This window comes from Pelophylax lessonae, assembly GCF_965119305.1.
Source record: "Pelophylax lessonae genome assembly, chromosome: 12".
Classification (NCBI taxonomy): Eukaryota; Metazoa; Chordata; class Amphibia; order Anura; family Ranidae; genus Pelophylax; species Pelophylax lessonae.
In genome coordinates, this window is record NC_138779.1 from 53,676,826 (window position 1) to 53,688,259 (window position 11,434).

The following is an 11,434-nucleotide window of genomic DNA, read 5'->3' on the forward strand; positions in this document are numbered from 1 at the left end:
TGCGATGGCTCAGGGGCGGGGCCTAGGCGCAAGTGGAGTGGGGGTGGAGAGAGACCTGCATGCGCGGCTGCGGAGTGATCTCTCTGTGAAAGTCTATCTGGGCCCTGGGGGGAGGGACAATCTGTGTGTGCAGCGGCCGCCCAGGGAGGATGATGCTGAAGGAGGATGATGGTGGAGGAGGAGGAGGATGATGGAGGAGAAGGATGATGGAGGAGGGAGGAGCAGGATTTCCTCATGCAGCTGCCACAGCTGATAGATAATTATGAAACCACTCTCATTTGACCCACTCAGCACAGAGGAACAAATAGTGATTTGATTTTGAACACTTCAGACACTCTTCCAAAAGAGCCAAATTAAATATTCCCCACGCACGTTCCTGAAAATGGCTATTCTGGGGGGTCAGCAACCTGTAGCTCACGATCTACTAGTAGGTTGCGGACAGGTGACTGGTAGATCGTGGTCAGTTTTTAGCGCTGTTGCATTTTGAATGACAATTACACGGTCATGCAACACTGTAGCTAAACCAAATTTATGTCATTTTTTCCCCACAAATAGAGCTTTCTTTTGGTGGTATTTGATCACCGCAAAGTTTTTGTTTTTTTGCTAAACAAATAAAAAAAGACCGAAAAGTTTAAAAAAAAAAGTTTTTTTGTTTATGTTATAAAATTTTGGAAATAGATACGTTTTTTCCTGCACTGATGAGCACTGATGAGGCCGCACTGACAGGCACCGTTGAGGAGGCACTGATGGGGTGGCACTGATGATGAGGCACTAATATGCAGCACTGATAGGCACTGATAGGTGGCACTGATATGCAGCATTGATGGGCACTCATAGGCGGTACTGATGGGCACTCATAGGCGGCACTGATGGGCAATGATGGGCACTGGTGCTCTGATTACCAGCACAGACCCCCCCCTACCCGTCAGGAGAGCCACTGATTGGCTCTCCTCTACTCGCGCCTGTCAGGCACGAACTGAGTAAAGCCGATCAACGGCAATTTCTATTTACTATGTGACCAGTTGTGATTGGACACAGCTGGTCACATGGTAAAGAGCCTGCGTCATAGGCTCTTTACCAAGATCGGAGATGCGGAGTGACATACCGCACCACCGATCGCCGCTCTACGCGCCTCCCAGTCAGGATAGAGCAACCACTGTGCGGCCGTCATTTTGTTATATGAAGGGCGGGAAGTGGTTAATTGTAAAGTTGGAGCTTTAGTAGGGAGCAAGAGCCACATAAGCCGATGCCTCCTCTGTATTGCTGGCTCCTGTCCTATGCGGAGTGATACCAACTGCACCACACCTCTTATCCCGGCTAGTGGTTTCCAGACTGGTGCCAAAAGGAGGAAAGAAGAGATCTTCAGGTCAGTGTGAAGCTATACACTGGGCATAATAGTATAGGGTAGGGAATCGACTGATCTCGGTTTTTTCGCTGCTGATACCATCACCGATATTTTGGCCATCGCATATCGGTATTGGGCGATATGGGCCGATATTTTGTACATTTAAAGTTTTAAAAAATAAAGACAATTTTTGACACAAATCTGGTACTGAACATGTTAATTTTTGTTTAATGTTTAATGGCTGGCTTTCTGGCACCCTGTGGTGGGTGGCTGGCTGGCACCCTGTGGTGGGTGGCTGGCTTGCTGGCACCCTGTGGTGGATGGCTGGCTTGCTGGCACCTGTGGTGGATGGCTGCCTGTCTGGCACCCTGTGGTGGGTGGCTGACTTGCTGGCACCCTGTGGTAGGTGGTTGGCTGTCTGGCACCCTGTGGTGGGTGGGTGGCTGGCTGGCTGGCTGGCACCCTGTGGTGGGTGGGTGGCTGGCTGGCACCCTGTGGTGGGTGGGTGGCTTGCTGGCTCCCTGTGGCAGATGGCTGGCTTGCTGGCACCCTGTGGTGGATGGCTGCCTGTCTGGCACCCTGTGGTGGGTGGCTGACTTGCTGGCACCCTGTGGTGGATGGCTGGCACCCTGTGGTGGATGGCTGGCTGTCTGGCACCCTGTGGTGGGTGGGTGGCTGGCACAGGGGCTATGGGTGGCTGGCTGGTACAGGGCCTGTGGGCGGCTGGCTGGTACATGGCTTGTGGCTGGCTGGTACAGGGCCTGTGGATGGCTGGCTGGCTGGCTGGTACAGGGTCTGTGGGTGGCTGGCTGTCTGGCATCCTATGGTGGGTGGCTAGCTGGCACCCTGTGGTGGTTGGTGGCTGGCACAGGGGCTGTGGGTGGCTGGCTGGTACAGGGCCTGTGGGTGGCTGGCTGCTGCAGTGCCTGTGGTCTGCTGGTACAGGGTCTGTGGGTGGCTGGCTGTCTGGCATCCTATGGTGGATGGCTAGCTGGCACCCTGTGGTGGTTGGTGGCTGGCACAGGGGCTGTGGGTGGCTGGCTGGTACAGGGCCTGTGGGTGGCTGGCTGCTGCAGTGCCTGTGGTCTGCTGGTACAATGCCTGTGGCTGGCTGGTACAGGGCCTGTGGGTGTGGGTGGCTGGCTGGCATCGGGCTGATGTGGGTGGATGTATCGCTCTGATACACTCCCGCGAGACTAGTCCCAACTCCAGACGAGGCTGTCCAAGGTGAGGGAGGCAGATTAAGAAGGCAGAATGACGTCACGAAAATATCGGCAATATCAGTAACTTCCCGGGCTGATTCCGATATATCGGGGAAAGTGCATATCGACCCCCATATATCGGCCTTGCTGATAATCGGTCGATCCCTAGTATAGGGCTGCTTTGACACTGATGTGCTGCGGTTTACCCACACCACGGGTGCAGCTTAGTGTACCTGCAGCTTTCCTGCGGGTTTGCTGCGGTTAGCCATAGACTTCTAATATATACTGGGGGTTTGGTGCACTTTCTGAATGCAGGAGTTTTGGTGCGCTTTGAGAAAGTACACCACATCATATATATGAACAGTAAGGGTTCATTTACATTTGATTTTGGGGGGTGGTAAAAACCCATTTTTAAGACATGTTTTTATCACCCCTTCCCCAAATGCACCCTCTTTAGCTGCAGTGGCCAGGGGTGTACACATGTTGCAGCCGCAGCAGAAGTTATACGCCCTGTCATGGTTGCCAAGCATGACCTATTCAAGTGAATGAGGCTGCTCTGCAAATGTCCTGCAGCCTTGTGCAGTACAGCAAAAAAGGGGTTAAAGCAGGCAGCGTTGTGTTGCTTTCTCACCACCTGCTTTAACCCCTTGGACCCCACAGAAGCATGCAGTTGCGGTGCACTTGCAGAATGGCCCCATTTACTTGAATGGGTTGCAATTGGCATTCAGTAGCCCCCACCAAAAGTAACAGGGGGCTAAAAGCATTTGTTACCCCAGAATTGATATGTGCCTGCTGTACCATGTACCAAAGCAAGAGAAACTGAGGTAGTTTGCAGAAAACAGTAATAGTTCTCAAAAGACATCTTCAACATAGTTCCCATACAAAGCTCCCTAGTGCCCCGTAGGTGGCTGTACCTTAGGCACCCTAATCACTGCGCGATGTGCCGATTTTCCGCTGCTGCCTGGGTATCCCCCCCGTGTTGTGCTCCCAGAATGGAGAGTGGGATAAGGGGCTAGTAAATATGTAATTTACCGACCCCTTCCTTTTATAAATGAACACAGCAAACACACTCACTCACTGTGTTCATTCATAACTGAAGCATAGTAAACGGTGCATACTATGCTTCAGTTTGTGAATGAACAGGAAGCTGCTCAGCACAAAGCACTTGCCATTCATTCACTGTCCAGTGTCCACTGTCCACTGCAGCTGCGGTTGCAGAGAAAGGCGTGTGTTTTTGAGCTTTGGAGTGTACACCCTAATACAGTAGGCTGCACACACCTATGCATAAAGCAATACCTTTTCAGGCAAGAGTCCATACCAGGCAGTAAATCCACAAGAGATATTGATATTTCCTTAGAGTCCACAAATTGGCAATTATCCATACAGGCAGTAAGTCCATTACTTGGCATCTATAAGTCCATGAGGGTCTAAGCTCTAGTCCCCATCAGGAACCCCCGGCTGGGCTCCCCTCCCCCTCCTCCCCAAGGGGGTGATCACTTAGGAAGAGTAACAGGCTACATTTTGGCAGTATTTCCAGCTTCCTCTGGAACTCTCAGGCATTTTAGCAACCCCTTTTTAATATGGTACGACCTGTAGGGGGTTGTAACCTTGCTGAAAATGGTGAGAAATGTTAACCTTTTTAATTTAGTTATCCCCTGCTCCCAGGTTAACCTAAGGACACAGTGAAACATTAAGAGCCCTTTCACACTTGGAATCCGTCAGGCAGACTCCGTTTTTTTTTGCCGGTGCTTCCACTAGGCAAACTAGGCAGCCGCCTAGGGCGCATTGCCACTTAGGGGTGCAGTCACGAGTCGGCACTCTCTCTCCATCATGAATGATTATTGTGAGCTGAAAGGAGAGGTGGCGGCAGGGGAGGAAGAAGGGACAGAGGAAGATGCCAGGTGTCTTGGGCAGTGGCGGAACTACCAGGTCCTGGCTTTCCACCACTGTTGGAGAGGCCCCAAGACGCAGGAATGGAGCCCACCAGAGTGCTGCCTGCATGAAGATCCTCTTTGGCTGAAGCTGAGCAGCCTTAACCCCAGGCAGGAAGAGACTCTCTGCACTGAGCTGGTAGGCAGCCGTTGATTTCCCTGGGTCGGTATTAAGCAGGGAGCGGAGGAGAGCTGAACCTGAGCCGGAGCTCGGCACTGCAGGGCGGAACCTTTACTGGGGCAGAAGCGACGAGGCACCAGAATGGTCTGAGGAGGTTGGTGATGAAGGACATGCGGAGCTCTCTGACTGCTGCTTTTCCCTCCACCAGGAGCCGGTTGGAGCTGTGGTGAGCACTGTGGTCCAGGAGAGGAGCGTCCTGGGAGAAGGAATCAGCAGGATCACAGTGAGGGAGGGCAGAGTGCAGGCCACTCTCTTCATACCGTCCAGTGAGTGTCCCCAGAACAGGGGATCAGGGCCCCTGGGTGTTACATGGAGCATCCCTGGTATGAAAGGGAATCGGGGTCACCAGGTGTGCCATGGGGAATCAGAGTCACCAGGTGTGCCATGGGGAATCAGAGTCACCAGGTGTGACATGGGGGATAGGGGTCACTGTGTGTAACAGGGGTTCGGGGTCACCAGGTGTGCCATGAGGAATTGGGGTCCCTGGATGTGCCATGGGGGATTGGGGTCCACAAGTGTGACACGGAGGAACATCAGGGTCCCCAGAAGTGACATGGAGGAACATCAGGGTCTGACATAGAGAAGCATTGGGGTCACTGGGTATGACAGCATGACATGGAGGAATATTGAGGTCCCAGGGTGTGACATGGAAAAACATCAAAGTCCCTGGGTGTGACATGGAGGAACATTAGGGTCCCCAGTAGTGACATGGAGGAATATGGGGGTCACTGGGTATGACAGCATAACATTGAGGAACCATCAGATCAGGGTTACTAGGTATGACATAGATGAGTTTTTATCCCCTTCCCTTTTTTGGGGGGGGGCGCAAGTAGCTGGTCTTGCCTAGGGCGTAAAATAGTCTTGCACCGGCCCTGGATCCGCCGATCCCTCGCTGAGCAGGAAGATGACAGCCCTGGTCTCCGTGTTTGTGTGCGGAGACACAGCTGTCAGGTCCCCATGCATCTCTATGGGGGAATCGGATGGGAATGGACTGTCTCTCCGTTCTCATCCGATCCGACCTGCTGGATGGATGGAAAATAGGGTTTCCATCCGTCCAGATTTGACGGATCGGATCGGATGTCAGTGGACATGTCTCCACTGATATCCGAAGCCCCATAGAGATGCATGGGGGGACCGTTCAGATCTGCCAAAAAACTGACAGGCGGAGCTGAACGGTCCGCCTGTGTGAAAGGGGCCTAAGACACTAACATTTTACAACTGACTGTACCAATGAACTTGAAGACATGAGCACAGTGAGGAAAAACAGGAACACAGCAAGAAAAACACATTAACCCTCTTGTAGACACCTGTCTTCAAGTGTGTCATTATTGGTGGTGACAAAGTCTTTGAAGAAGAATACCAGGTATGAATATTTTTACATTGATCCATACCTGTCAGATCCCCGTGGAAGAGACACGGCTACTCCAGTGATCTCCACTTGCTTCCATGTCTCATGCCGAGTGGCTGCCTTGCTACATTGTGAACACAGGAGGTCAGCTGCTCAGCACAGTCACCAATCAGAGAATGCCTTGCATTTTCTCACTGAATAAAGACGATTCTTTAATTGGACTAGGTGGACACCGTGACATTACCGCCCCGCCTCTCCACCTCGTCCAATCAGACAACACTTTGCATTTATTCAGAATAGGCAAAACAAACTCCAATGGTACCCCAGCAGAACAGCCATCGCTCTGTGTCCAGAATGCAGCAGGGCAGCCAATCAGTAGGGGACACAGGAGCAAGTGGAGATCGGTGGAGTAGTGATGTCTACTACATTGATTTCCAGCTTTGGATACAGAACATATATGGTATATACATATTTAAATTTGACATTTTCTCCAAGGTGGGGCTTTAAATGGCACTTTGAGAATTAAAGATATCACAATTGTAAAGATAAAAAATATGTATAATTTATTAGTACAAAAACTCATAAATTTACACGCAATGCAAAGTGTATACGGTATACACACTATATTACCAAAAGTATTGGGACGCCTACATTTACACACACATAAACTTTAATGGTATCCCAGTCTTAGTCCATAGGGTTCAATATTAAAGTGGAGTTCAAACCAAAAGTGGAAGTTCTGCTTTAAGGACTCCTGACCCCCTCACATGCCACATATAACATGTCATTTTTTTTGGGGGGGTACCTAGTTTTGACAGGTACCCGCTCCCACTCTCGCTTGGGCCACCTAGGCAGTTCGAGCGGAAGTTTTCCTCTCCCCCTCCCTCCCTGCAATCTTCTGGGACACATCACAGGTCCCAGAAGATTGCCTGTCCATTCAGGACGCAAAGCGTGACTCGTGCATGCGCAGTGTGCACCCCCGGCTGTGAAGCCGCATGCTGTCACAGCCGGGTGCCCAAACTAGTGATGCCAGCGCCAGGGAGAGCCAAGGGAGAGGACCGAGGCTTTGGGCGGCCACATCACTGGATCGTGGGACATGCGAGTGCGTGTTTATTAAAAGTCAGCAGCTACAGCTTTTGTAGCTGCTGATTTTTAATAAACACAGAAATGGCTGAAACCTCGCTTTAAGTTGGCACATCCTTTGCAGCTAACACAACTTCAACTCTCCTGGGAATACTGTCCACAAGGTTTAGGAGTGTGTCTACGGCAGGGAGAGAAGGCCATTGTGAGGTCAGGCACTGATGTTGGAGAGAAGGCCTGGCTCGCAGTCTGCACATTAATTCATCCCACAGGTGTTGTATCGTTTTGAGGTCAGGACTCTGTGCAGGCCAGTCAAGTTCCTCCACCCCAAACTCGCTCATCCATGTCTTTATGGACCTTGCTTTGTGCACTGGTCAAAATCATTTGGTGGAGGGAGGATTATGTTGTGGGGTTGTTTTTCAGGGATTGGGCTTGGGCCTTTAGTTCCAGTAAAGGAAACTCTGAAGGTGTAAGCATACCAAGACATTTTAGACAATTTCAGGCTCCCAACTTTATTAGGGGATGGCCCTTAACCTGATGCACACCAGTGCACAAAGCAAGGTCTAAAAAAACATGGATAAGCGAGTTTGGGGTGGAGGAACTTGACTGGCCTGCACAGAGTCCTGACCTCAACCTGATAGAACACCTTTGGGATGAATTAGAGTGCAGAATGCAAGCCAGGTCTTCTCGTCCACATCAGTGCCTGACCTCACCATTTTGCTTCTGAAAGAATGGTCAAACATTCCCATAGACACACTCCTAAAACTTGTGGACAGCCTTCCCAGAAGAGTTGAAGCTCTTATAGCTGCAAAGGGTGGGCCAACTCAATATTGAACCCTACGGACTAAGACTGGGATGCCATTAAAGTTCACATGTGTTTTAAAGGCAGATGTCCCAATACTTTTGGTAATATAGCGTATATATACAGCATGTAGTGAAACTGGTTATTGGCTGCTTTTCATATCCTACAGTATATGAGGCACATTGTCTTCTGTCACCAGACGCGCTTCAGAGAGAAAATCTCCTTCATCAGGGGTAGAGACAAGGCTTCTTTTCTATAACATAGTAAAGCATTTTGGTAAAAAGATGCAATATTGTTCATAAGTGCAATTGATACTACATAACTCTCTATATAGTGTAATACTTTATTTCATACATTGTCATTTACTTACAGTCAATTGAACGATCATCACAAAGGATTACCGTACAGGGTTAAAAACAAGCATAGGTTTCCAGTCCTGCCCGAAACATATTGTCTTAGAGGGGTAACAGTATCACAGCGGCCCCTGGAGCAAAACTGCCAATCCTAAGATTAAATATAGGAAATGTGCAACAATACCCATTATGAATAACTGAACTTGCTATGTAGGTTACCAAAATTTGCACTGATGGTACATGAGAAGAGACATAACACCATATCCATAATGAAAAAGCCGGTAAGAGTCCTTCATTTGATCTGCAGATATCATAGATGGCTTCCAAGCAGAGACAGAATTAGTGTCTGTGGACAATGTAGATTAATATATTCTGTACAGCCGTGGCCAAAAGTTTTGAGAATTACACAAATATTAATTTTAACAATTTTCTGCTGCTTCAGTGTTCATGATGGCAATTTACATATACTCCAGAATGTTATGAAGAGCGATCAGTTGAATGAAGTCCCTCTATGCCATGAGAATTAACTTAATCTCATAAAAAACATTTTCACTGCATTTGTGAAGAAGACTTCAGGGTGCCTAAGAAAGTCCAGCAAGCGCCAGGACCGTCTCCTACAGTTGATTTAACTGTGGGATTTGGGCACCACCAGCGCAGCGCTTGTTCAGAAATGGCAGCAGACAGGTGTGAGTGTATCTGCACGCACGGTGAGGAGGAGGCTTTTGGAGGATGGCCTGGTGTCAAGAAGGGCAACAAACATGCCACTTCTCTCCAGGAAAAACATCAGAGACTATTCTGACTCGGATTGTTGTGGTAGTGATCTAACCCTTGTGAGACCTCTGTGCCTGGCCTGTATAAGCAGATAAGGTCACTGCGGACAATCCTCTTCAGATAGCTTGAACTCACCAATACTGGTTTCATCCAAAAGCTGGTTTATTCTGAACATCACACAACAGGAATACAGCAGAATGAATGGATTTCAGTATTATGCGGTCAAAAGATGATGCTTTCCTTAGCTAGCATGTGGAATACAAGAGTCCCTGTTACATGAGGCAAATGCAAGCAGCCATGACACAGGAAATACAGCAAGAGCAGGGGGTGGAGTTTACATACAAGGAAATGATGTATCATGCTCACGGGAGGAACAAGAGCATTACCAAAAAAGGCCAGAAGGTGGCAGCAAATACCGACCCATAGAAAAATACATGGTAAATAAATCACAGAATATACTATGTAAATTGCATCTACAATAATGAGAATATTAACTGTGTAACAGCACACTCCCCATCTGACATTGTAAATGTCACTATTTTATACCATAACGGTAGTTATACAAGTGCAAATAAACAACAGTGCAATTTGCTTGATGTCTTGAGTAGGGATGATCGAACTTTTGAAAAGTTCGGTTCGACCAGAACACCCGAACTTCACGAAAGTTCGGTTCGGATTTCAGAACCCCATTGAAATCAATGGGACCCGAACTTCGGTAATCAAAAAACACCATTTTGAAGCCCCAAAACCCAATAAATGCCCCTAAAAAGTGCCTAGGGTTCTGGGTCATGCCCCATTAACTATTAATCACACAAAAAAAAGTTCTTAAAAATTGTCATTTTTGATAAAAAAGCCAATTATTGAAAAATTTAAAAAAAAAAAAAAAGAGATTTTTTGATTTTTACTTTGGATTTAGTATCTGGGGGGTCTAAAAGGTGTGCATGTGAAGTTTCAGCTCTGTAGCATGTCCAGAACCATGAAAAAAAAGAGATAATTTTTCAGTAGAACAGGGATGTGGTTCGGGAGCCTCCTTTAACTTTAACACCTATATGATCTTTTTTTCTGGTTCTGGACATGCTACAGAGCTGAAACTTCACAGGTACACCTTTTAGACCCCCCAGACACAAAATCACACAAAAAAAAGTTCTTAAAAATTGTCATTTTTGATAAAAAAGCCAATGATTGAAAAATTATAAAAAAAAAAAAAAAAAAGAGATTTTTTTATTTTTACTTTGGATTTCAGATCTGGGGGGTCTAAAAAGTGTACATGTGAAGTTTCAGCTCTGTAGCATGTCCAGAACCATAAAAAAAAAGATTGTTTGTATTAGAAAACTTTAAGCACAGGAATATGGCTTCTCTGCTGTAACACCTTGCCGGTTTAATAGAAGGCATTTTTTTGGGTTCTTTGCAGTCAGGAAAAACATCTGAACTTGTGTATAGTGGTATTGTGCACAAGTTCTGATGTTTTGCCTGCCTCCAAAACCCCCCAAAAAATGCCAGCAAAAACACACCTGGGCATTTTTTTTTTGACGCTAGCGTTTTTTTTGGCATTTTTTGGGGTTCTTTTGAGGCAGGCAAAACATCTGAACATGTGTATAGGGGGTATATATAGACATATATGTCTGAATATATACCCCTAGACATATATAGGTGTGATAGTAGCAGAAATAAATGCTTGCGCTAATGAAATCATTTACAGTAATATATTTCTGCTACTATCACACTTATATATGTCTAGGGGTATATATTCAGACATATATGCCTATATATACCCCCTATACACATGTTCAGATGTTTTGCCTGCCTCAAAAGAACCCCAAAAAATGCCCAAAAAAACGCTAGCGTCAAAAAAAAAAATGCCCAGGTGTGTTTTTGCTGGCATTTTTTGGGGGGTTTTGGAGGCAGGCAAAACATCAGAACTTGTGCACAGTACCACTATACACAAGTTCAGATGTTTTTCCTGACTGCAAAGAACCCAAAAAAATGCCTTCTATTAAACCGGCAAGGTGTTACAGCAGAGAAGCCATATTCCTGTGCTTAAAGTTTTCTAATACAAACGATCTTTTTTTTTATGGTTCTGGACATGCTACAGAGCTGAAACTTCACATGTACACTTTTTAGACCCCCCAGATCTGAAATCCAAAGTAAAAATAAAAAAATCTATTTTTTTTTTTTTTTTTATAATTTTTCAATCATTGGCTTTTTTATCAAAAATGACAATTTTTAAGAACTTTTTTTGTGTGATTTTGTGTCTGGGGGGTCTAAAAGGTGTACCTGTGAAGTTTCAGCTCTGTAGCATGTCCAGAACCCCAAAAAAAGATCATATAAGTGTAAAAGAGGGGTCCCACCATCCCTGCTCTACTGAAAAATGATCTTTTTTCTGGTTCTGGACATGCTACAGAGCTGAAACTTCACAGGTAC